The 21,183-nt window shown below is 36.1% G+C and overlaps 1 long non-coding RNA gene and 1 pseudogene across 1 annotated transcript; one reads left to right on the forward strand and one right to left on the reverse strand.

Annotated features, from left to right (window-relative positions):
* Positions 1–2,951: 2,951 nt before the first annotated feature.
* Positions 2,952–11,369, forward strand: LOC125911640 (uncharacterized). Its single transcript, XR_007454393.1, has 3 exons — positions 2,952–3,119; positions 5,798–5,885; positions 10,574–11,369. It is a non-coding gene; the product is annotated as an uncharacterized LOC125911640 (long non-coding RNA).
* Positions 11,370–15,655: 4,286 nt separating this feature from the next.
* LOC125910933 (60S ribosomal protein L26-like) lies at positions 15,656–16,667 on the reverse strand (annotated as a pseudogene).
* Positions 16,668–21,183: the final 4,516 nt, after the last annotated feature.

Below are 21,183 nucleotides of genomic sequence, written 5' to 3' on the forward strand. Positions count from 1 at the left end.
ATGTTACAGAAAGGCACTATATTTTATACTTATAAAACCAATAGAGTGTTTTAATTTTGTTGTTCAATACTGACATTAGACCTGTAATACACAGAATGCTGAATTTGCAGTATTAGACTAACACCTACATAATTCAGGAATCCATTTTCCCTTTGTTATTTAGACTAACCATAGAAAAATAGCAATTGTACAGATTTTATTTAATATTTGAATAAATGCCTCCCTGACTCATTTTTCTTATTTCAAGTTCACCCAGGTACATACTTTTTCTGACTCAGTTTTAACTCTGCAGTTTTAAAACCACAAATGAAAGACTATATTGAAAGTAGAGATTATGGAAAATTGCAAATTAAAAGTGAATGATTCAACTTCCACTTCTAGCTATGATAGAATAGCTTGTAATATTTTAACTCTCCTGTTGAGAACAACCATTTAAAAATAATATATACAACAACTATTTGGAGTCACCAGAGAAAAACTAAGGAAGCCAGTACCAGGGAATCCAAGATCCCAGAGAGGAAAAAACTGTAATGAATTGAGCCCCACATTCACCTCAGCTTTTCACTTGTGTATTGGCAGATTCTTGGCATGGGTAATAGAAGCTAAGAAGAAGTGTCAGCCTGGGCTTATGGCAATCTCACTGGGTTAGGGAGACAGATGCTGTAGTTTGAGGCTACCAAGGTGATTGTGACTTGAGAGACTAAGATACATGAATTGAGAAAACCATAGAGGAGCAAGCCCGAACTTATGTACAATGTCCCCTCAAGGCATGTGCTGACTCCTAAACTGTGCAGGGTAAAATGCAGAGAAACTAAGTGCAAAGGAACAGCTTGGATGTTAAATAGCTGAGCAGAGATTTTCACAGCCTTGGAAACCTTGGGAGACAGAAATGAAAATTTAGAAACCACCAAGGTGCTAGAGCCTAAGTAAACACCTCAGGATTTCAGAAGAGAATCCAAGAAGGCTACTTCTTAAAAACTAAAGGCTATATTTTAAGAGTTAGAACAAACTGAAAATCAATAAGGCTAACAAAATCTGAAACCCAGCATTGACTTGAGTAATGTGCTCAGTCCATATGTTATATGACTGGAGCATATCAAATCCTTTCAGGATAAAAGATAACTTCCTGTAGAATCTTTGCAATTTTTCACACATGATGTTTATCATCCAATTTAAAAATTGCCAAGCACGTAAAAAACAGGACCAAACAGAAATGCTAGAACCGAAAGTTACAAGAACTAAAACAAATTGAAAGATGAGTTAGTAACAGATTAGGCACATCAGAGAGAATAGTAAAAGTAAACTAAGAGAGAAGTATAAAATATTCAAGTTTACGTATAAAGATTAAGAGGAATAAAAACCACAGGAGAGAAAATATGAGTTATATGAAACAACATTTAAAAGTCTGATATAACAGGGGAGACTGGGTGACTCATTTAGTTAAGCAACCAACTCTTGATTTTAGCTCAGGTCATGATCTCATGGGTCATGAGTTCGAGTCCCACGTCGGGCTCCACACTGTCAGTGTCAGCTTAGGATTCTCTCTCCCTGTCTCTCTGCCCTTCGCCCCTCTCAAAATAAATAAAAGTTTTTTAAAAGTTTGATATACCAGTAATTGGAGTCCCAGAAGAATAGGAAAGCATAAATTGAACAAAAGCAACATTTCAAATCTACTGGCAACTAATTTTACAAAACTGATGAAAGATAGCAGGTCATGAATTCAAAAAGTTCCACAAACTGTATTTAGGATAAATACAAGGAAGCTACACCCAGAGTATTATAATCAAGCATCTGAAAAACAACAATAAAAGGAAAATATCAAAAGTAGTCAGAGAAAAACTTTTTAAGCAACAAAGACTTCAGCTGACTTTTTAATAGAAACCATGGAATCCAGAAGACAATGGAATGACATTCTTAAAGTTCTGAAAAGACCAAAACTGCCAACCAAGAATTCTATACCTACAAATATACTCAGCAGAAAAGAATGTGAAATAAATTCATTTTCAGGCAAACAAAAGCAGAGAAAATTTGTTTCTAGAAGACCTACACTAAAAGAGAGTCTTAAAGGGATTTTTTCAGGTTTAAACACAGAACTGCAGGAAAAAAATTAACAGAGAGAAGGGTAAATAAATGCAAATAATAGTAAGTAAATCACTGTGGGACTTAAAATAAGTATAGAATCAATATACGTGACAACAGTAAAAGTATTATCCAAGAAGTCATAAAAGCACAAACTTAAAGTAGAATGCAATGAACAAAGAATGAATCTTGGCATTTCTTATTTTAGGGTGACTAATAAAATAAAAAAATATATCACTAACAAGCTAACACATATATATATATATCACTAACAAGCTAACATGGGACAAATGGAATAATTAACACTTGATTAATCCAAAAGAAGATGATACAATAGGAAATATATAGTAAAAAAAGGTAGATTTAAACCTAAATACATCAATAATTACACTTAAGTACTTGGATTAATATTCCAATTAAATGACAAAGATAGTCAAAGTGGACAGAGAAACAATAACCAACCATATACTGCTCATGAAAGATATGACTTATATATAAGGACTATTGAAGATTAGAAGTAATAATATGAAAGATATAATGTGAAATGATAACCAAGGGAAAATGGTGTAATTGTACTCATATCAGGCAAAGCAAACTTTAAAGCAAAAAGTATTACTATAGAAAAACAGTGTTTCTGAATAATGAAGAATCAACCGGAATATAAACAAATTTAAATATACCTAATAACACAATATTAAAATATGTACATGATTATAAAATAAATATATTCTAATTTCCCCTGTGATTTTTTTCACCCTTTGGTGTTTAGAAGAGTGTTGTTTAATTTCCACATATTTGTAAATGTCTCAAAATTATTTTCTGTTAATTTTTTGGTATTTATTTAGTGAAGTATACTTGACATACAAGATTACCTTCTGTTATTGATTTTTAATATCAATCCATTGATGTTGGAGAACATACATTGTCTGATTTCGATTATTTTACATTTATTGCAGCTTGTTATATGGTCTAACATATGGCCTATCCTGGAGAATTATTCCACGAGCACTTGGGAAGAATGTGAATTCTGTTGCTGTTAGGTAAACTGTCCTATAGATGTTTGTTAGGTCTAGTTGGCTTATATTGGAGATACACTTTTATATTTTCTTCTTGGTCTTCTCTCTTTATGTTCTATCCATTATTAGAAATGGGGCATTGATGTCTCACTGTTATTGTTTAATTGTCCATTTATTCAATTCTGTAAACTTTTACTTTGCATACTTTGGAGTTCTGCTGCTAGGTGCATATGTATTTAGAATTGATATGCCATCCTGATGAATTGACCCACTTTTTATTATAAAATGCCCTTCTTTGACCCAAGTCATCAGTTTTGTTTTAAAGTCTATTTTGTTTGATACCATTATACCTATTTTAAGTCTCTTTTAGTTACTGGGTCTCTGTTACAATAACCAAAGAGACTATTCCCCATTCTTTTACTTTCAAACTCTTTGCTTCTTAAGTCAAATGTGTGTCTTTTATAGCCAGCATACAGTTGGGTCATTTTTTCAAAATACATTTTGCCAATCTCCATCTTTTGATTCAAGTGCTTAATCTTTTCACATTTAATGTAATTGCTGGTAAGGTAGGACTTTTATGATTTTGTTATTTGTGTTCTATGTATTATGTTTTTTCCTTCTCAATCACTGCATTCTTCTGTGTTAGATATTTTCCAGTGTACAATTTTAATTCTCTTGTTGTTTCTTCTATTATATTATTGGAGTTAATTTTCTTAGTGGTTTCCATGGGGATTGCAATTAACATGCTATCTTAAAACAATCTACTTCAGATTAATACCAACCTAATTACAATAATATACAAAAACTTTGCTTTAGTTCCTTTCTGCTCCCCATTTTTGGTGTTATTATTATCATATAAATTATATTCTTATGTATTAATGTCCATTAACAAAGGTTTATAATTTATGCATGTATCTTTTAATTCATATAAAAGAAGAAAAGCATTACAAACAAAAATGCATTTTTACTCTTTGTCTTTTGAAGTGTGACTATCATTTATATATGCAAGAGAATGGATCTCTTTATGTTCATCATACTTTGAGTTGGTTGAACTTCCTGGATCTACAGATTAATGTTTTTCATCAAATTTGACAAATGTTTGTCCACTGTTTCTTCAAATATTCTTCTGTCTCTTTCTCTCTCTTTTCTTCTGAGACTCCCATTATGCATATACTGGTACTTCTGATGATGTTCTGCAAATCTGTGAGGGTCTGTTCTTTCCCCCCCCGCCCCCAAATCTTTCTGTTTCTCAGACTGGACAGTCTCTATTGACCTATATTCAAGTTTGCTAATTCTACTTTTGCCAGCTCAAAATTTATTTATTTATGTATATATTTATATACATACTTATATACTTGTATATAAATATATATTTATATACTTATATATAAATATATATTTATATTTATATATATATTTTAGTATATGTGCTGCTGAAGCGAGCACTATATTTATATATATAAATATGTATACATATACATGTATACACATGTATTGTATATATATGTGTATACATGTATATGTGTGTATATATATAGTTGATATTCTTTATTCTATTTTTTTAATATTTATTTTTGACAGAGAAAGAGAGAGCATGAACAAGGTAGGAGCAGAGAGAGACAGAGACAGAATTTGAAGCAGGCTCCAGAGCCTGAGCTGTTAGCATGGAGCCTGATGTGGGGCTTGAACTCACAAACCTGACATCATGACCTGAACCAAAGTCGAATGTTTAACCTACTGATCCTCCCAGGCACCCTGATATTCTCTAAGTCATCTTTCTCATATTTCTCTTTAATTCCTTAGCTATGATTTCCTTTAGCTCTTTAAACATGTTTATAGTAGCTGATTTTAATTCTTTGCCTAGTAAGCTTAACATCTAAGATTCCTCAGGGGTAGTATGTATTAACTGCTTTTTCCACTGTATATGGGCCATAACTTCCTGTGTCTTAGCAAGTCTTGTAATTATTTTTTGTTGTTGTAAACTGAAATTTTTATGCAATATAATGTGGTACCTTCATACCACAGGGGTTATTGTTGTTGCTATTTGTTGTTGTTGTTGTTTTTAGTGACTTTCCTAGACTAATTCTGTAAAATTACTATTTTTTGTTTTATATATATATATATATATATATATATATATATATATTGATGTCTCTGCTTGGTGAGCTTAGTGGTCAGCTAATAATTGCAGGATGACTTTTTTATAAGTCTTGAAACAATAAGTGTCCAAGATTTTGCCAAGAGACTCTGTGTGTTTGTGTTGGGTATGCCTTCAGTGCTCTGGCATCTTATAAGTCTGCCTTAGCCTTCACTTCCTGTTTGCACTGGGTCTCAGGTTGGGCTGGAAATGAGAAATAGGGCCTTTTACTTTTTCTGAGAGATGCATACAGCCCTACACCACCATGTGGCCTTCTAGATCCCTAGAAATATTTTGGAGCTTTTCAAAGCCCACTGTGCATATCTGATTCCCAGATTTCCCTTTAAAAAAACGTATTCATTTTTGAGAGAGAGAGAGAACGAGGGAAGGGCAGAGAGAGAGTGTGACAGAGGATCTGAAGCAGGCTTGCGCTGCTGACAGCAGCAAGCCCAGTGTGGGGTCGAACTCACAAACCATGAGATCATGACTTGAGCTTCAGCTCACTCAACTGACTGAGCCACCCAGGCACCCCCAGATTTCCCTTTTAAGTTTTTTTCTGTTTTAGGTAGCTGTGATGTTAAACAATTACCACTCATTGTTTTGGACAATCCCTTGGGGATAGAGCCCTCTTCACCGAGCAAACCCTAGTTCAGGTAAAATAAAGGCAAATATTATGAATGGCGGCTGTTCCAGGGAGTTGCTGGATGGGTCAAATAGTGACAATTGACTGGGGATTTTTTGGGAGCTCCAAATTCATTCTCTCCCCTTCATTGTCTCCTTGGGTGATTTTCATAGCTACTGTGGTGTAAGGCTCCTGGGTTTCAAGGTTACGATAGACCTGAGGAGAGGGTAACCAGAACAGGGCAAGTTAAAATGCTGCAAAGCTTGCTGTTTTCACCAAAATTCAGTTATTTTTCTTGAATAAATGCTCTTTAGATTGTGCAAGTCTTTGCTTTATTTCTAGAAGTCAGAAAAAGTTAATTTTGACAATTTTTATGAATGTTCTTATTGCTTTTATAGAAGAAAATCAGAAGTCTTTACTCTGCCATTCCAGAAGTGCCTTTGGTTTTGAGATTTTGTTGAAGTAAAGTAGTATACAGCAATAAAAGTAATGACTACTGTTTCATGCAACCACATTGACGAATCTCCCAGAAATGACATTGAGCCAAAGAAGCCAGACAGAAAGAGTACCTATTGCTTAGTTTTATTTATGTGACCTTCCCAAAACAGTTAAAATGAGTCTGTAGTGATGAAAGTGAGAATATTAGTTATCTTTAGGATGGTTAACTGGAATAGAACATGAGAAAATATTGTAGGATGTTGGTAATGTTCCATATCTTGACCTGGATGGTGGTTACACGAGTGAATTTATTTACTAAAATTCTTTGAGCAATACACTATGTGAACTTTATGGTATGAATGTATACTCTTTGAAAAAAAAAAACCACTTTAAAAACAAACAAAAGTAAATGGTTAACCTCAGTCCCTTTTTTAATTCTTGGATATAGATTCCCTCACAGAGTGTTATGTAAGGAGTGAAAGTTCTCATATTTGTGGTTAAGAGAGTCAAATGTGTACCATAGAGACATAGGAATGATTTGTTTCTAATATTATTGTTTCTTCTAATTAACAGAAGCATATATGTCTACAAAGCACTATGATTCTTAAACTGCTTTCACATATATTATCTTGTCATCTGTATAGCTATTGAAGTTGGAGGTCAAGTGTTACATTTTCCAAATGAGGACACTCAGATGAAGAATCAAAATCTGTGAATAATAGACTGAGGATTGATACCTTATGTGTCTGACTCTTAGATTATTATGCTTCTTTACCACACCTACAGTCTTCAGAGTTGCTCGATACCAACTTATAAAAATTAGATGTGTGTCAATGGTTTCAGAACTCTCTAAAATTCTCTTAAATCAGTTCTTAAAGTATGATATTAATTCTTGAATCTCTAGATAATCCCAAGATTCTAGAAACAGACAGAATTCTGAACTTCCTCTTTTAAGAGTCTCTGTGAGATACAAGAGTATTTATCATCTAATTTAAACATATATTTTGAGAGATTTCATAATGCTCGCTCATTAGATATCACATACTTTTTATGATAGGAACTCATCCCTTATTATACTAAGTTTCTATTCTGCAGCCTGTTGTTTCCATAACTTCTACTCAAATATAGAATGATTGATCACAGTCTATGATTCCTTTCTAAATATCTGAGGAATATTAAAAACCATCTTCACATTAGTGATCATTTCCCTACTTCATTTAAGCTTTCCTCCTATCACTTCTTAAATATTTGCATATTTGTTGAACTTCTCCCTATCAGAAAATATCCTTGTCTTGTCATTTCATCTATGCTATGAAGCTTTATTCTAGAAAACAGTACTCTGGTTAAGACCTGGTCAATGTTAATACAAAGATTTTATTGTTTTTATTGTTTTTGATATATCATGATTACTATATAATATTCTGCCATGTTTATGTAAATTTCTAACATCTATTTCTTTTACTTAGGTGATTTAATCTGCAATTGTTCCCTGAATTAAAGGTATTTGATTTGTGAAGATGTGTTTTCTTAAGTAATAGGCATGCCAGCTAACTTTGCATCTTTGGCTAGTTTAATAAGTATACTCTCAACATAAATCCTGGGATCACAAATGAGAATAATAAATAAAGCAGGGCCCACAAAGCTGCTATGTATTTGTGAATAGTTAGTAGAAAGCCTTAATTTGCTTTTCAGGCAAATGAAGAATAGCACACAAGTGAGAAAGTGCCATTTATAAAGAGAATAAGGGGCTTGGAATATTTATTTATTCTTTTGCAATTAAGTTCTAAATAGCTGATGAAATGCCACTCCAGATCCCAAACAGAAAGCAACTTTAGTTGGATTTTCTCTGCCCCTCATCTTGAGCAAAAAACTTAACTTCTCAACCACTTGAAGACTCAAGGGGGAGAGAGGGGTGATTTTTCTTTCAAATATCTCTCTACAGCGTCATACCCTTTTTACCTCCCTGGAGCACACCTTTCCCCTTATATCCAACCAAGATACAGTACACGGAATCTGTTCAGTCCCACAACTAATATTACTTTCCTCTTGGGCTTCAGGAAAAGCTATAGATGGATGAGGTGAGTTACTGGGGTACATTGCTTCATCAACTCAGAACAGCCTGAAAACAGTAACCCTTCTCTCCTAAGCCAGCTCAGTTCTTTTCATTTGATGCTCTCTCCTTGAGTCCAAACCATCAAAATCACTGCCTTTCTTCCTAGTTCAGACTGCTTCCATCCTCAAGCCGAGGGCAGATAAGCGCCCCCACCTTTTTTTTTTTTTTTTTTTTTTTTTTAGAAAACTTTATCCTTGAAGGCAGGGCCTTTTTCTGGCTGGATCAGTTTTGGGCTAAAGCTACCGTTCTTGTAGGCATCTGAGTATTAACCTTGTGGGAGGTCTTTGGGATTGAACCCACAGAAATCCCATGATCAACCTTCTTTCCTTTATTCTGGGTATGTGATATATGCAGAGATTGCCTGAGTTCAGCTTTTCATTATCAGCTGTTCCTACGTTTGTTCTTTCCCTTCTTTTCTCATGTTCTTTTTTACCATCCAGACCCACAGTTCCTTGAAAACCTTATTTCCTTGTAGCGCCTTGTCTAGTCCACACCAGGTCCCCTCTAAACATATAAACAAGTTCGTCGACCCACCTCAGTAGCCCTCTCTTCCAGCATTCAGGGATACCATCACTTTGCTATCTCTCTACTTTTCTAATCATATTATTAAATACAGTAAAATTGGGGCGCCTGGGTGGCTCAGTCGGTTAAACGTCCAATTTCAGCTCAGGTCATCTCTCATTTTGTGAGTTTGAGCCCGGTGTGGGGCTCTGTGCTTGGAGCCTGCTTCAGATTCTGTGTCTCCTTCTCTCCCTGCCCCTCACCTGCTCACACTCTGTCTCTCTCAAAAATAAATGAGCATTAAAAAAAAAACCTAAAAAATAAATAAATACAGTAAAATAATAGTACATTTTCTTCAATTATACTTTCATCTCTGTCTCTGGACATAGATCCAATTTGGGGGATGAGGCCAAGAGTAATTTAGAGGCTATCTGATAAAATGCACCACAGCAAAAGAGACTAAGAATATACTTTAATGTCTACTTATTTTAATATTTTGTTATGGAACATGTTTGAAATATATCAAAGTAGAGGAATATTATATTGAACTCTCGGGTATCCATCACCCAATTTCTACAATTGTCATAGTCTGCTTATGTTTGTTATTTTTAATTTTTTAAATTTATTTTGTAAATGTTTATTTATTTTTGAGAGAGAGCGAGTGTATGTGTGTGAGTGGGGGAGGGTCAGAGAGAGAGGGAAACAGAGGATCTAAAGCAGACTGACAGCAGAGAGCCCCATGCGGGGCTCAAACTCAGAAACCATAAGATCATGATCTGAGCCCAAGTTAGATGCTTAACCAACTGAGCCGTTCAGCTGGTTATTTTTAGAAGAAATGTTTTTGGTAACTATATTGTATTAATATTGCTTTCTCATGAATTATTATTCCCCATGACCAATCTGCTCTTTATTCTAAATCTAGTCCTGAAACCAAATTAAACACAGTTAAAAAAAAAAAAAAAGTTAGGGGTAGAAAAAGAAAAACGAACAAACTGAATATAGTTCTTCTAATTCCAGCAGTATCTCTTTTGTATTATCTTTACCATATAAGGCAAGTTATGACATAAAATGTCTTATAAATTCTCAATGGCTAAAGGGGATTCTAGACTATTGAAGTTACTTTTCTTTCACCACGCTAGTGTTGTAATGATTATCCTACGTTGTATTCTTTGGTGAACCTCTGGACAAAATTGAATCAGTTTCAATCCAGGCAGGTTGGGCCTGGGGATATCTGCAGCATCTACAAGAAGAGGAGAAGAAGCCTTCAAACAACTATAACAGTGAGGTCTGGTTTATATCACTTCTGGATAATCAAACACTTTGACAAAGTTACAACAAAGAGTAGTTAGCCATGGTTGTGTTTCTAGATGAGGTGAATCAAGTGACAATTAGTGGAAACATGCTATGAGGATAATTTTCTTCATATCTTTATTGATGTCCTGGATAAAAGATTCAGAGCATATTGTCAGACTCACAGGGAGCTGAATTAAGTGGTTTGCTAATATCCTGGAATGGCGAGAGAAATGACTTGAAAGTTGATAAAATGTTAGTCTGAAAACAAAGTGTAAAATCAGAGATGACAAATACAAGGTGAGGTTTAACTTCAAAGAAATTCCCAAAAATTTATTTTGAAAGATAATCCTTCCACTCTACTTTTCATTTGACAGACTTGTACTAAAACAATTTTGTGGATTTCAAAGATTAATGGCAAAATCAACAAAAGTAGAGAAAAATTCAGCCTACAAGAGGTTCCAGAGAGTTCCCTAGCTTCTTCCAGCATGTGAGGATACAATCGGAAGTCTGAGACATGGAAGACGGTCCTCACCAACCCTGCTGGCACTCTGAGCTCAGACTTCCATCCTCCAGAACTGTGAGAAATAAATTTCTGTTGTTTATAAGCCACCCAATCTGTGATATTTTGTTAGAGCAGACAAATGTACTATGACAAGGACAATGCTGAATGGTGTGTTTGTGTGTGCTTAAAAAGGGTTACAAAGAAGAGACTTAAAGAAGGACCCACTGTTTTGGGCCAAATTCCTTTTATCTTCAAAAAAACAACAAAAAAAGTAAAAAAACAAAAAAGTATTTTTCTTGGTTCTTTTTCCAAAGTGTGGCTTTCATGTGTACTTTTTAATAGAAAGGATTCTTTGGCAATGAAAAAGCTAGTCTTAATTGACTTCCCACTCTCCCCAGCAGCAAGTGACTTGCTGGTGACTAGGGCTGTAAAGGAACAGCTCCTCCTGGCAAGCACGGTCTTCCCCCCCCATCCCCACCCCACACACTAAAATGTCATATATTCACATAGTGCAAAATTTTCAAAAAATGTAAAAAGGCATATAGTGAAAACTTGTCCTCTTGTCCTGTCCACCGTTTACACAGCTCTCTTTTCCACACACACACACAGCCATAATTAATTCTTATATATTCTTGACAGATTATTCTTAACAGATTTCTTTATGAATTGACCAGAAAATATCAATATATAGTTGTATTCTTCCTCTTTTTATAAAAAATAGCACATAATATACACTGGCTTATATCATTTTTTTCACATTTAAATATACATCTTAATGATCAATACCAGAGAGCTTCCTCAGTTTTTTAAACCACTGTGTAAGTACTTCACTCTGTAAATGTTCAAGAACTTTTTAACTAGTCTCCTATTGATGGGCATGTGAGGTGTTTCCAGTTTTATATTTCAAGCAATACTGACCTAGATAACATTACACATAATGTCATTTCACATGTGGGCAAGTATATCTGCAGGATAAATTCCTGAAAGTGTGATGTATGTGCAGTTTTAATAAACCTTGAAAATGTCTTTCCATCAGAGTTGTGCCACTTTCAATTCTCCCTAATGTATGAGGAGGGCTGTCTTCCTAAAAACAACAAAATGTGTTATCAAGCTCTTAGACCATTACCAAACTGGAAGCTGATATATCAGTGTAGTTTTAACATTTATTTCTCTTATTACCAGTGTACTTGATCATCTGTTTATGTTTATAAGCCATTTCTATTTTTTCTATGACATATATGTCATGTGACATATCTTTATGTGTATTCCTATTTTTCTAGTATGTGATTAGTCTTTTATTGGTTTCTAGTAGCTCTTCATATGTTAGGGAGGTTGGTATTTGTCTATGACATAAGTTTCTCATTGTGTCATTTATCTTTTGACTTTGTTTATAGTTTCATATGTTGTTTATTTTATTTTATTTTATTTTATTTTATTTTAATTTATTTTATTTTATGGATTCTAGAGTTTGAGTCAGAAAAAACCTTCTCCACTGAAATGTTAGAAAGGAACTTCCTGTGCTTTCTTCTAATACTCACATGCTTTCATTATTTTGTATGTATATCTTCAATTCGTTTGAAATTTATCCTGGTTCTGCTACCTTGCTAGAGTATGGTATGACGTATGAGTCCAACATCTTTTCTTCAGATATTCTATCACCATTTATCGAAGTGTTTATCTTTTCTCCACTGATTTGAAATGCTATCTTTTTCATGTGGCGAATTGTAGTATGCATTTGGAATTATTCCTGGGCTTTGTATAATATTGTATTGGTCAGTTTGTCTAATGATGAACTAATACCACTGTGATGTGTTCAGGTTTTATGCTTATGTTTTTGTAAGACATTTGATAATTTCCCCTCATTGCCCTTTCCCTCCCCCAGTTTTCCTTCCCATTTTTGATAATTTTTCCATAAAACGTCATGATCACTTTGCCTAGTTTCAAAAAACTCACTGTCAATATTTTGCTTTTTGTGCTTTTGTTGAAATGATAAATGAACTCAGAAAGAATTGACATTTTTTAATGTTAACTCTACCAACTAGATACATCTTCACTCTGTACAGAATTTCTTGTGTGTCCTCCAGTAGGATTTTAACACTTCTTAAGTTTATTCCCCTGCCTTTAATCTTCTTTTCTTTTTAAAATGAGTACTTTCTTCCATTATATATTTATACTGTTTGTTGTTTTTATTTTGTATATTAATTTTGTGCCCCACTACTTTGCTAAATAGCTTTTCTAGCTGAGTCTCATGAGTTTTCCAGGTATATAATTATAATACCTTGCAGGAAGATTCATAATGGATGCTGATACAATCTCAGAAAGGACAAATATAGATACATTATGGACTCTTGGGTACTCTAGACCAGACTAGGTAATGCTCAGTGTTCAAAAACTATAGTATCATTTTAGAAGGGATGTATTGGAATGATGATTGTTTTAAAACAAATAATTCATTATGATCTTAATCCTAGTCATCATAATTGCCCTCACACTTATATTTATAGAGAGCACTCTATTTTATTTTATCTATTTATTTATTTAAACAAATTTTTAAATTTTTATTTATTTTAGAGAAAGTGAGGACGTGCGCATGAGCAGGGATGGGCAGAGGGAGAGACAGAGAGGGAGAGAATCTTAAGCAGGCTCCACGCTCGGCATGGAGCCTGACATAGGGCTCAATCCCATGACCTTGGGAGTATGACCTGAACCAAAATCAAGTCGGATGTTCAACTGACTGACCCACCCAGGCATGCCACGAGAGCACTCTATTTTTAAAAATTACTGATACAAAGCTACCAATCTGTTACCACTATTGTTATTACCAAACATTTCAAAAATACTTCTAAGATATTCATATAAGGCTCATGGAGTTTAACTCTAATACAGTATCATAAAGAAAAAATCCAGTTGTGTATGCAAGCAACTACCCATCAGTCCTGAAGTGGGATTTATATTTAAGTAGCTTAAATGAGTTGCTTTGTGTTTATGATGGGCACAGCAAATCCTCCTTGCTGGTTGTTAAACCCTCCTCACCTAACAATGATCTTCTTTGTTGATCTTCAGGGCATGGTGTCTCATCTGTTTAGTTTGGCTTTTTATTTGACTTTCATTGACTTTGCAGCCAAGCCTGTTTTCTTGTTTGATATGTTAGCTCAAATATGTAGGTGAACTCAGCCATTCAATGATAGGCATATAATTTTTAAAAATAACATATACTAGATTTTGATGAAAGAATATAATTTTCTCTTGCAAATGGAGAAGAAATGTTTGACTTTATTTTATTTTTTATTTTACAGACAGCATGCAAGTGGGGGAGAGTGGCAGAAGGAGGAAGAGAAAGAGAGAGAGAGAGAGAGGGGAGAGAGTGAATGAATCTGAAGCAGGCGCCACGTTCAGCTCGGAGCCTAGCACAGAGCCCAACGGCGCTCAGTCCCACGACTCTGGGGTCATGACCTGAGCCAGAACCAAGAATCAGATGCTCAACCAACTGAGCCACCTAGGGGCCCCCAAATGTTTGACTTATGAATAATAACTTGCTGTCTTTTAGAGGACTTGTCCAACTGTCTTTTACTAGGAGACACAGATGTCTGGTTGCTGAATTTCTGTTAGCCTTTTTTCTATACACAGTTCTCAACCTCAGATTAGATAGAGACAACTTTACATCTTCTTTAAGCACTTCCTAAGGTATTAGCACCCTTTAGTGCTAGTTTCTGAGGAGCCACAGCTGTCACCCAAGTCTTAGTACTGAGCTAGCCACGGTCAGATACAATGTGGTGTGTTGAAGAATCTTCTCATTTGAAGAACCTCACAAGTTGTGCCATATTTCCAACTACTAGGAAAAATGTAGGGGCGCCTGGGTGGCGCAGTCGGTTAAGCGTCCGACTTCAGCCAGGTCACGATCTCGCACTCCATGAGTTCGAGCCCCGCGTCGGGCTCTGGGCTGATGGCTCAGAGCCTGGAGCCTGTTTCCGGTTCTGTGTCTCCCTCTCTCTCTGACCCTCCCCCGTTCATGCTCTGTCTCTCTCTGTCCCAAAAATAAATAAAAAACGTTGAAAAAAAAATTAAAAAAAAAAAAAAATGTAAACATATCTATTGGGAAGTATGTCAATGAACACCAATGATGTATAAGAGAAAAACCAAAGATTGTGAACATGTACATATGTACCTGTGGGTACTGAAATCCTGATTTGGTCTAGTAAATTCAACTTCATTGCCTTCTTTCTGGTATGGTTGAATCTCAACATTTTACCTCTCTTCTACAAAATTCTCTTTAATAAAGCCAAGTTATAAAATGCTTTTAAAATCCTAAAGTTTTATATAAATTTTAGTTTTCTCTGAGACATTAATTCTGGTGTAAAACCAGTGAAACTTATAATCAAATAATGTGAGGTATTCAAATCTTAAGGACTGCGTTGAGAGATGTTGACAATTAGAATATTCTCATCAGTAGGAGGTTTGTGTTGGCTCCAAATGTGGATTACTTATGTAAATGCCCCCTTTGGAACCTCTGTTTATATGATAGAGACCTTAGGGGATGTTAGAAAGGGTGTTGTCTTGTTTTATAGACTTTCTGATTTGTTAACATACTTGAAGTTTCAATATTCAAAAGTCATTCACGTAACCTCGTTTTTTATTTTGAAAAGTTTCAGATACTTACTTGTGAATGCTTCCCAAGAACATTTCGTTGTGTCTGGGGTGTACTATGACATTTACACTCTTTCACTTTCTTCTCTGGATTATTTTAAAACATAGGGCTTTTCAAACATTGTACCTCTTTCAAAGAAAGAAGACTCAGAGAAGAAGGGGCAGAACCAATCCCAGGTTTTTTCATTGACCAACAAAAGAGCAAAGGAAAGCACTCTTCTCCTATTTTCTAATTGACCAAGATAGGAGAATTTTTTAATACTAAGGGCCCTAATTTTATTTCTGGAATTATTTGATTATCTCAGTTTGCTGATGCTAATTGATATCAAATCAATAAGCAGGAACTTGAAACAATCTCCCATCCTTTTGTGCAGTAGGAGTGTGGGGCAGCTGGTGGATCACAGGAATAGGGTTGCGGAGTTGTTGTTGTTGTTACTGTTGTTCATTTGAGCAGTTGGTATTATGAAGATTGTATATAAGGTTACCTTATTTCTGCATCTTCTCAACTGTTTTGTCTTATATTTACCCTTTTCCTCTCCCACTTGACAAGATTTCGCTTTACATTCAAAGATCTTTTTGCTGTGTTTGTCCTGTTGTAGCCTAGTGGTGATCACCTTTTAGGGCTGGTGCTGCCCACTTGGACAGTTGTGTCATTGGGTTCTGTTGCACATGTTTGATGTAGATGACACATTTCTTTCTATAAACTTGGACTACTTTGCCAACTTGCTGACCTTTGTTATGTCCTCATACAACCTGAACTGTTTCATCCTTTCAGATGGACATGGATGGAACATTGTACTTCTGTCTCAGCTCTTTGGAAAGAGGGAAAGACACAATCTTCCTGCAATTGTGGGAAGGTGTATTGAAATGTCTTTTATGGTTCTTGCTCTGGTTAGAAGTCACAAAGGGATTGAATTTCATTTTGGCTGCTGTTGCTTCAGCAATGGCCATAGAAGAGAAAAGAAGATGGTTTTTAGAGCAGTTTCTCTAATATAATCTCTTGGTCTGCTCAAGTGTATGGTTCTGCCTTTCTAATCTCTGCTCAGCCTTTTGCCTGGCCTAGTCAGTGTTTTTCTTTTAAAAGCTAGGATGTATAATTTTACACATGTGGAATCCTAGTTAGGCATTAGGCACCCTCTTTTATTTTTTTTAATTCTTTTAAGTTTATTTTATTTATTTTGAGAGTGAGAGAGAGTGCAAGCAGGGGAGGGGCAGAGAGAAGGGGAGAGAGAGAATCCCAAGCAGTAGAGCCCAATGCAGGGCTCCATCTTACTAACCATAAGATCATGACATGAGCCAGAATCAAGAGTCAGACGCTCAACTGACTGAGCTACCCAGGTGTTCCTAGTTTCCCCCTTTTAAATGAATGTTTGATTTCATCTTTTCTATCACTGTTGTTGTTATTGTTGTTTTAAGTTTAAAGAGGCATGTTTTAAGTCATATCAGAGAGAGGTGCAGCTCAGGCTGCACCCTGAGCAGGTAATGCTTGAGCAGAGACTTGAAGGAGGTGGGAGAGTGAGTTCTGTGGATACCTAAGGGAAGAGGGGGTGGCAGGTATGTTATCCTGAAACAGGGAGGCCAGTGTATCTGGAATGCAGTAGGACATGTACCTAGACAGACAGCAGAAGCTGAATCATGTGGGACCCTATAGGCTACATGTGAGAACTTTGGGTGTCACTCTGAATAAAAGTGGAGCCATGAGAGGGGGTTTGAACAGAGAAATGACATGATGTGACTAATATTTAAAAAAGAAGCACTCAGGCTGCTCTACTAAGAGAAGACTATTAAATGGATGGGGGCCTAGGCTGGGGAAACCAGTGACGAGGCTTCTTTAGTGAATTGTAATGGCCTGGACCAGAATAGTAGGCAGCAAAGAAGTGGTGAGAAGTGACTGGAATCTGGATATATTTTGCATATAGGGCTGACATAACTTTTTGAAGGATTTTTGTAAGGTGTGGGAAAAAAAGAGGTGAGTAAAAGATGGCTCCAAAGTTTTGGGCCCAAGAAACTGGAGTTTCTGAGAGAACAAGACTGGAACATGAACAATTATTTGGAGTTGGGGTGAAGATGGCGATCCAAAGTTTGGATTTGGATATGTTAATTTTGAGATTAAAAATGTCTACTAGACTTAAAAGTAGAAAGGTTCACTAGGCCTACAAAGTCATGAGACTGGCTGGGAACTACCAGGGAAAGAGGATGGATACACACACAAGAGACTAAATCCTGGGTCCCTCTTGCATTAAGAGGTGCTGGAGATGAGGAGAAACTGTCTGATTTGTTGCTCACAGTGAAAGTTGTAGAGGAGTACATTTTGAGGAAATTTATATTCACCTTACTTCCCAATTCAAACCCTAAGAAAGTGGGGTATTTGCTTCCCAGACGTAACAAATATTGCGTATCTGTTGCTTAAGAAGCATAGAACTCTAGAAATGTTCAGAATTTGTACAGAGAGTAGACAAAGTCATCTCCACATTGGGGACACTAAAACCTCTAAAAAAATAGTATAGAGCTAGCATCAGTAAATTTAGAAATGGCTTATAAATGTGTCAAATGTAGGTAAGTGGAGTAATAGGCAGAGCTGGGAAGTGATAGCCAGTGTTTTTAAGAAGAAAAGCCATGTGGTTAGTTTAGAAATGGTTCGTGAAAGAGGTGAGCCTTGATCCAAATTTAGGAAGGAGAGAGCATGGATTTGTAGAAAGGAGAGAATTTCAAAATTGAGACAGGCCCATTAGCCACTGGATTAGTAGGACTAGTTTTTGATGAATGAGTCATTTCTTCTTTATTGTATCACTCAGGATCATAAGAACAGATGGCTCACCCAAAAAGAGCAATTTAGGAGAATATAATTAATGAACTATTTATAAAATTATAAGCAGGGTTAAATCAATAGGAAGGGCCAGGCTAGATTCTGTAGGTCCAGGGAACAGGCAAGGCAACTATGGTTGTAATTATAGGACAGGACAAGCTGACAGGGGCTGTGGTCTTCAGTGAAGGACCACAGGCACTGCCAACCTGTAATGTGGCTTGGAGAGAAGTAGGGGAATAAATACCCAAATTCAATGTCCTTCCATTGTCTGATATCCTGTTGGAGCCTCTCATTAGCAAGTTTCAGCAAAAACTAAAGGGCAAACAAGTCTAGTGATGTGTTCCATACAAATCAGCCGCTTAGGGTACAGATCAGGTGGGGAGGGATGGGAAATGGATCCAAAGGACACACTGAGGCCATTCAGTACCCGTGTCTCCATAAAAAAGTTTATAATAAGACTTTGCGAAAAGTCAAAGAATTGTGAGAATTTCAGCATCGGAAGACCTTTGAACAATTGTAACTTGAATAGTATACTTCCAATCTCCAATGTTAATTCTTTTTTTTAAAAAAAGTCATTCACCTTTTTTCCCCTTCCTTTTTTTTTTGGGAGGGGGACATTATTGTTTTGTTTGTTTTGTTTTGGCAAAGTTCTGCCCAAATTTGTTGTTCAATATTTATAAAGACCTTGACTTGCCTCTTCCTATTTAAGAAGAATCTACTTTTAAACTGGGTACCAGGTTTTAAGTAAACAAGATCTTGGTTGGCTGTGCACTGTGCAGATAGTTTATATCTTCAATATTGATACCCTAGCTTAACTTTTCTTCCTATTAGTTGTAATTGGATAACTTGTTACCAGATACAGGGGGTTAAAAGTCTCATGCAAGCAAAATAGTCACTCTGGAAATTGTCATTTTCCCCCTTCCATACGTTTCTTGTTGACTCCAATATTTACAACCATTCTCCTTATGACTTTAAAACCTTCTTACCATAGACATCTAATGAACATATTTAGTCCAACTATGTAAGTACAGTTAGTAAGATGAGGTAGAGGCTAAAGAAAACATCACAAAATTATAATGTTAAGGATGTGTACACTTATCTTGAAAATTATCTTAGAACAAACTTAATAATCTATTAGGAATATACATATCACTTGCAAATATCCATTATTTTCTCCCACAAGCATGTAGCTCTTGTTAAGGAGGGCTAACTCTCCCCTAATATCGATTTGCTCCTTCTTTCTTTAGTATTAGAATTCTCAACATTTAGCTGAGCACATGGCTGGCTAGATAAAGACTACATTTCCCAGCTACTCTTACTGCCATGTTTGGCCATATATTTTAGGATCTGGCCAATGATACGTAAGTAGAATCCAGCCACACTAGCAAGGGCTACAAAAGCCATTTTAGACTGGGGATGAAAGCCCTGTCTTGAGAATGGCAGAATGACAGTGTAGAAAGTGCCTAGGTCCTCAAGACTGAAGACCTGCCATATGACCCCTCGACTGCTTGTACTCCAGCTCTTATATGAGAAAGAAATCAATGGCTATTTCTTTGAGCTATTGTTCTTTTGGCCTTTGTGACAGCAGACAGACTTGTATCCCAGTTTATGCATGGCCCTTCTAATAGAGGCTAGTGTGCTAACTTGCAATGATAGTTGTCCTTTATTATCGTTGATAGAGAACATACATAATGACAAAGAGGCGTTATAAATACAGGAAGATTTTAAATGGATTTTTATTTAATTAATCACAGCTATGTATATTTGAAAAACAATAGTACTTGCTTAGCTGAAATATATTGCTTAGTCACTCTACTGATAATGCTTGGACTGGCATATATATTTAAGGACTCTCTGTCAGATCCCTTCCCCAAACTACTTTTTGAAATCCATGGACTTAAGCCTTAGAGTTAAAAATGAGGTTAACAGACTAGGATCCAGCTCAGAAGATGCAAATAAAATCTGAAATGCCTGGTCAACTATGCAGCTGTTGATTGTAACAGGTAAATGAAGAGAGTTGAGGCCCAGAGGGCCCAGCATCTAGTGGACATTGTAGGAACTTCCCCAGTATCACTTTGCCACTTTCCCATCACATAACAGCCATCCCGCTTAGAAGAGTGTACTGTGCTGAATAGTGTCCCCCCAAATTCATGTTCACTTGGAACCTGTGAATGTGTCCTTACTTGGAAATAGGGTCTTTGTTAATACAATCAAGTTAAGATGAAGTCATGCTGGATTGAGGTGGGCCTTCATCCAGTGACTGGCATCCTTATAAGAAGAGGGACATTTAGACATGGACACATGGACGATCATCATGGGAAGATGAGGGCCAAGATTGGAATTATGTTACCATAAACCAAGGAACACCAAGGATGGCCGGCAACTACCAGAAGTTACAAGAGGCAAGGAGAGATCCTTCCCTATAGACTCTGGAGGGAACATGGCTCAGCCAACACCTTGATTCCAGAAATATAAGAGAATGAGTTTTTATTGTTCTAAGGCACTCACTTTGTGGTACTTTGTCATGGAAGCCCTAGGAAACTAATATAGTGGGGTTGATAATGCCCTCAGCTATAGGCTGAGGTTATAGTCAAAATGTTTCACATCAGGGTTGATCCATCTAAACAGAAGAGATGCCTGCTGCATTGCCGGAGCAGGGACCAAATGGATCCTTCCTTTGTAGATGTTAACTTTTAGTTGCTGGATAAAGGTAGGTCAGGAGGATTCCAGGATAGATTGCTGTGCAGTGAGGAACATGTAGGGGGACACAGAGCATGGGCTACTTATCATCTGGTTTAGAAGCATTTCAATATTTAAAAAAAACTATGGAGTTATGTCAGCTTGTGCTAAACATATGCCTTTGTTGGTTTAAACTAATACATCTTGCCTTCCTGCTACTACAGATGATTCAAGAGTGGCCCAAATTGGATCAATCAGAATAAGGCTCAGGACTTTCATTTTCTGGGTGGGGAAGAACACACTCCCTCTTGGGAGATGTGAGTGGGAAAGAAGGTGACCCTGGTTGCTGTGAG

This window comes from Panthera uncia (genome assembly GCF_023721935.1).
Source record: "Panthera uncia isolate 11264 chromosome C1 unlocalized genomic scaffold, Puncia_PCG_1.0 HiC_scaffold_3, whole genome shotgun sequence".
NCBI lineage: Eukaryota > Metazoa > Chordata > Mammalia > Carnivora > Felidae > Panthera > Panthera uncia.